The sequence below is a fragment of the Piliocolobus tephrosceles genome, chromosome 15, assembly GCF_002776525.5.
Source record: "Piliocolobus tephrosceles isolate RC106 chromosome 15, ASM277652v3, whole genome shotgun sequence".
Taxonomy (NCBI): domain Eukaryota; kingdom Metazoa; phylum Chordata; class Mammalia; order Primates; family Cercopithecidae; genus Piliocolobus; species Piliocolobus tephrosceles.
In genome coordinates, this window is record NC_045448.1 from 8,106,838 (window position 1) to 8,113,455 (window position 6,618).

Consider the following 6,618-nt stretch of genomic DNA (forward strand, 5'->3'; position numbering starts at 1 on the left):
ATTCCTTTTTAAACCTCTTTTTTAAAGTAAAGATCCTTTTTAAAGATACAAATCCTTGCTGTAACCTGTGTGGTCATTTTGATAACCATGAAACAAGTTGGGAAAACTGAGGCTCCAAGAGATTAAGGTACTTGCCTCAGGTAATGCAGGATTCCCATGCAGATCTATCTGGAACTTTCCACGGGTGCCATGCTGCCTGCTGTGTTCAGGTTATTGTGACTTGAGGCAAATAGTGACCTTGAGTCACGAAGCACCCAAGACCACATATGAAGGCACAGAAAGCATCAGCACTTACGGTTTCTAAGTCCCAAACAGTGAGTAAATCTCAGGAGAACTTCCATGGGGGTGGCAAATTAAAGAAAGCCACACATTCTTTGACACTTCTCTCACGGAGAGATGAGTTCTATTTTCCCTCCACTTGGATCTGGGCTGACCAGGGGCCACTTTGACAAACAGAGGATCGTGAAAGTGACTCCAGACTACGGCTATCAGAAAAAATACAGAACACCCAGCCCCATTTGAATTTCAGATAAATTACAATTTCTGCATGAGTATGTTCCATGCAATATTTGAGACACTCTTATACTAATAATCAGTGTTATTTATCTGGAATTCAAACTGAACTGGGCATTGTCTCATATTTGCTAAAGCTGGCAACCCTACTGTAGGCCAGTTCCAAGACTTGCCTTTAGGAGAACGTGAAGCTTTCACCTTGGCCCCTTGGAGCCCTGAGCTCTCATGTAAGGAGTCTCTATTGTCCTCCTGGAGAGACTGTGTGAGGAAGACTTGAGGGGACATGGAGGTAGGGAGGGTCCTATTGAGCCCAACCCTGCATCCCACGCTGCCAAGACTCTAAGTATGGGAATGAAGCTGTCTAGGATGATTCAGACCAGCCCCCAGTGAACTCCACTGAGCAGTCCTGGTCCACACCAAGTGAAACAGAAGGATCATCAGTTAGTCCCTTCCTGAAACCCTTATCCACAACATCATAAAGCATGATAAAATGGTTATTGGTCAGACGCGGTGGCTCAGGACTAATCCCAGCACTTTGGGAGGCTGAAACGGGTGGATCATGAGGTCAAGAGATCGAGACCATCCTGGCCAACATGGTGAAACCCCGTCTCTACTAAAAATATAGTGTAGCTGGGTGTGGTGGGATGTGCCTGTAGTCCTAGCTACTGAGGAGACTGAGGCAGGAGAATGGTTTGAAACCTGGAGGTGGAGGTTTGGTGAGCTGAGATCATGCCACTGCACTCCAGCCTGGCAACAGAGTGAGACTCCATCTCAAAAAATTTAAAGAATGGTTATTGTATTTAGTCACTACATTGTGGTGATATGGTTTGGCTGTGTCCCCACCCAAATCTCATCTGGAATTGCAGTTCCCATTAATCCCTGTGTGTCGTGGGAAGAACCCATGGGAGTTAATTGAATCATGGGGGCAGGATTTTCCCATGCTGCTCTTGTGAGAGTGAATAAGTCTCTGAGACCTGGTGGTTTTATAAAGGGCAGTTCTCCTGCACATGCTGTCTTGCCTGCCACCATGTAAGATGTGCTTTTGCTCCTCCTTCACCTTCTGCCATGATTGTGAGGCCTCTCCAGCCATGTGGAACTGTGAGCCCGTTAAACCTCTTTCCCTTATAAATTACCCAGTCTAGAGTATGTCTTCATAGCAGAATGAGAACAGACTAATCCATGCGGGGTAGTTTACTATGCAGCAATAGATCACTGGAACAGAACTGAAAAAAGAAGAGGAGGAAAAGTGAAATCAAAGCTAAGGCCCATAACCACTGGAGGGTAACCAAAATCACAAAATGGCCTTGAGACATTGGAAAACAGACAACTGTTTATTCCACATCAATTTTTAAATTAAAGTGTTGAATTTGTTGTAACTCAACCTTTACTTTGGCTTTTTGAAAGTTGATAATCCACAAATATAGTTTTTAAAATATGTCCTGAAACATAAAAATAACTCTAAGGAATATTTCTCAATCTTCACCTCGATAGGTCTTCCTTTTACTGCATGGTACTTTTTAAAGAATAATTTAGAATAGCTTGTTTATGAGATATCAGCAGCTGTTGATTCATTTGCTAATTAATGATTCAGGCAAAATCAGTGTATAATATCCAGTGATAACCAGTTTATAATTATGAGTTCCTTCCTTGTCATAAACCTTATAAATTACAGACAATTTCAGAATTTTTACTCATCGTTAGCTGCCAAATAGACTCTTCGAATGATTCCATTCATTATTTCATGAATTACATGCAAGCAAGAGGCCTGGGCTTTTTCTTTGTTACTCCTTCTTTATTATCTCCCAGGACCAGTCAAGGACCAATACCTGTGGATCCTGCCTCCTAAATCGCTTTCAAGGCCATGCCCTTCTCTTTACCCCCTCATGGTTTAGGACAATGATGACGATATTTTAACCAGTTGTCTTGCCACCATCATTGTTTCTGGGCCAGCTGAATGGCATCACCTTCAGACCCCGGGAACCCCTTTGAACTTTTTACCTTACTGGCAAAAGGGACTTCACCACTGTGATTAAATAAAGGCTGCTGAGGTAGGGGGATTTTTCTGAATAATCTGGGTGTGCCTCGTGTAATCACAGGATTCATGTAAGAGCGAGGCAGTTGGTTACAGTCAGAGGGAGTGAGGGTGGTGGCACAACAGAACGCGAGGCTGGAGTGATGTGCTCTGAAGACCGAGGAAGGGACCATGAGCCAAGGAACACAGGAGGCCTCGAGGAAACAGAAAAATCGAGGAGACAGACGGTCTCCTGAAGCCTCTAGGAGAAACACAGCTCTGCCAACACTTCGATTTCTACTTCTGACCTCCAGATAGTAACAGAAGAAATATGGGCTGTTTTAAGCCTCCAAGCTGGTGGTGATTTATTACAGCAGCAATGGGAAACTAATCCACTCCCTGATTAGTTCTTCACACCAGCAGGTCTCTTTAAGACATACATATGTTCATATCACCCCCTGGCATAAAACTTTTTATAAAGACTTCCAATTTATATTGGAATAAAGTCAGAATTCCCTAACGTGGCCTGCAGGAGCTATTCCAGCCTAACCTCTGTCCTTGTTTGTTTTCATTCACCCCCTTGCTTGCCAAACTCCAAGCAAAGTGGCCTTCCTTCTGTTCGTCAAACAGTCCAGTTCTTCCTGCCTCAAGGCCTGGGACGGAGACCAGAACCTGTCACAAACCTCATCTGTTTTCTTCCTGGTGCCATAGAGAGGCTACACTTCGAGTCTCCCTTGAAGTTAACTAGAACCATGTGACTCTTTGGTCCATAGACCAGATAGAAGACTGATCTCTACCCCTGCTGACCCAGGCCCCTGCAATTCACCCTGCCACCCTCTGCTTCCCTCTGACAGCTGAATGCACAGGACATGGGGGTTCGGAGGTTGGTAGAGTCACATCACCATGTGGCTGAATGAATTTCACTTTGGCAGTGATGTGAACAGTGGTGGATTGGGATAGAAAGACTGGAGGTAGAGGGAGGGACCAGTTAGGAAACCACTGGTAAAAATAATAATAATGTATATTTTTATATTGTTAATATTTATTATTTCATAAGTATAATATATACCAAGCACTGCACTAAGAATCGAATTCCATTAAAACTCATTTACTCTTCACAACAACCATAGGGGCAAGATGATATAATTATGCCTGTTTTACAGATATTAAAACTAAAACAGAGAAGTTAAGTAACTTCCCAAGATCACACAGCCAGTGAGCAATGGAGTGACAATTTGAATCCAGACAGTCTGATGCCAATTCCAATGCTTTTAACTACTACTTTATACTGGGGTTGCTGTTACTTTCAAGGACAGTGGCAGCAGAGAAAGAGAAATCCCAATGTAAGGAAAAAAATGTCAGACATGACACAAAGTGTTTAACCACAGTGAAAACAGAGGAGGTGTGTTATTCTGGCTCTTTCCAGTGTTTAATTTAGTCTCACATAAAATCCCCTGGATACCAGACTCCCTTTTTTAATAGAAACCAAGCCTTGGAATATCTTTAGATCAAGTAACATTCCAACCATTAAGGTGTCCTCAAACCTGTGCCTGGTTACATTTGCCCTTTCACTCCACATCTCCCACAACCTCTAGACAAGGAGAGGCCAAGAGAATATTGCAGGGAACTAAACAGAGATCACAATCAAAGGTAAAAATGAGGTCGGTGCTTCTTAGGAAGTTGGAGTGAGTACTTGGGATTACTCCAAACAATTGTAATTCTCCTGGATGCTTGTCACCTTTGCCCTTCCAGTCCTAATCTCGGTGGTAGGTATTTATAAACGGTGCCTGTATTAGTTCATTTTCATACTGCTATAAAGAACTGCCTGAGACTGGGTAATTTATAAAGGAAACAGGTTTAATTGACTCACAGTTCTGCATGGCTGGGGAGGCCTCAGGAAAATTACAGTCATGGCGGAAAGGAAAGCAAGGCACCTTCACAAGGCAGCAGGAAGAAGTGCCTGGCGAAGCAGGGAAGAGCCCCTTATAAAACCATCAGATCTCGTGAGAACTCACTCACTATCACGAGAACAGCATGGGGGAAATTCCAGCCCCATGATTCAATTACCTCCACCTGGTCTCTCCCTTGACACTTGGAGATGATGGGACTTAAAATTCAAGATGAGATCTGGGTGGGGACACAAAGCCTAACCATATCAGTGCCCAATCCAGATGCTCCTGATTAGGGAGTGACATTAATAGAAGGCCCCTCCATAGTCCTGGATTCACAAAGACTTCTCTGCACTTAGGTCCCCTATTGATTTGATCACATGACTTTTGTTTTCCTTCAAACAACAAGTCTAAGCCTGCATGCAGCCTTGCTTCAATTAGAGGCCAGCACTATGATAACTGTAATTTTTTCCTTTGGTATGCATGAGTGTTCCTATGGGAACGTAATTTAGCTGGACATATTAAATCATGTCATTGGTAGTCACAAGCCAAATGAATTATTGATCAATGGCTGTGAAATCAAAGTGCATCTGCAGAATTACATTTGGAAGCAGGGATTCATTTACAGTAAACTTGACTCTGGAAGCGCTCCATCTGACTGAGGGCAGGCTGGAGTGATCTTTCCATGGCTTTACTTCTTATCCTCTAAGTATCTGTATTGTGCCTCTGAAAGGGCCTCGCTGACTCTAAAGTAAATGCAAATGCTGCCATGATCATCATTTCAGGTGAGTGTCTTCTATTTATGAATAGAAATAGAAAATTGGATTTTCCAGCCTGTATACTACTTCCTACCCAAAATGATACCACCACTACCAATATTCCTCGGCAGACATTGAGGGATGCTGTGGCAGGCACTGCCCTCCACTCACGAGGCTCCCTTGCTGGCCTTCCTTGCTGGGATTGTTCTTCCCACATACAGCCACATGGCTAGTTCCCTCGCCTCTTACGTGTCATGCTGTTTAATCGCCTCCACAATTAGTATCCCCACGGGACAAACAAGAAAACAGGCAGGGTTAAAGAACTCTCCCAGAATTGCACAGCTAGCAAGCAGGAGAGGTAAGATTCAAACCCAGGCAGCATAAGCCCCAGGTCAGATGTGCTGCGTGTCTGCCCATGGGAGACAGGAAAGAAGAACGTGGGCAGCAGGTGTCTGGGGAGTCTGGCTGGCCAGTATCTGAACAGATTGTGGAATGTAGGATGGGGGGTGATTTCATCTTCATACCCCTCCTCCCCATCTCCCATAGGCACTTTTGAAATTTGCACACAGGTCACGTGGGTCTTCTGAAAATACAGATTCTGACTCCCTTGGAACAGGGTAGGCCAGAGGTTTTGCATTGCCAACAAACTCAGGTAGTGCTGATGCTGCTGGCCCATGGCCAGGTCTGGAAGGCTGGGTCAGGGGGAGGAAGGTTGAGTGAGGAGGCTGGTGCATCTGTCAGGGTCCTGGTGGACCAAGATGGCACACCCAAGGGCTATTGAAGCACTTATTGAATAGACTGTTTCCAGAGGGGCGAGCAGGTTAAGGGAACCAACCGGGTGACTTAAAGACCCAGGAACTAGCAGCAGGATGCTGCTACCTAGGTCTGAAAGGGGATGAGGAGGAGGGTCTGGCCATGGGAAAGGGGCCTTCAAGGGAATCATCTCCAAGGGAACCATGTGGTGCCTGTGCCTCTGCTAAAGAGGTGCCCTCCCCGCGGTGGCCCACACCTGTAATCCCAGCACTTTGGGAGGCTGAGGCGGGTGGATCATGAGGTCAAGAGATCGAGACCATCCTGGGCAACATGGTGAAACCCTGTCTCTGTTAAAAACACAAAAAATTAGCCGGGCATGGTGGCAGGCGCCTGTAATCCCAGCTACTTGGGAGGCTGAGGCAGGAGAATCACTTGAACCCGGGAGGCGGAGGTTTCAGTGAACCGAGAATGTGCCATTGTACTCCAGGCTGAGCAAAAAGAGAAAAACTCTGTCTCACAAAAAAAAAAAAAGAGGTGCCCTCCCAGTGGTTGGTCTGTGTGGTCTCCTGCATATGGCGTTCAGCTACACCTTGGCCTCCTGAGCAAGGAAAGCCACGCTTCCTCTGGGCATCCTGTAACCATAATCTCAAGGATCCCATGCCTCCAGTAACCTCCATCCTCTCCCACATGGAGC

General features: G+C 45.3%; 1 long non-coding RNA gene across 1 annotated transcript in view; it reads right to left on the bottom strand.

The window, feature by feature from the left end:
• Positions 1–1,599: 1,599 nt before the first annotated feature.
• LOC111531642 overlaps positions 1,600–6,618 on the bottom strand; it is an 81,136-nt gene continuing 76,117 nt past the window's right edge. The window contains exon 8 of the long non-coding RNA XR_003309530.1: positions 1,600–1,736. This is a non-coding gene — a long non-coding RNA (uncharacterized LOC111531642). The remainder of the gene's footprint in view (positions 1,737–6,618) is intronic.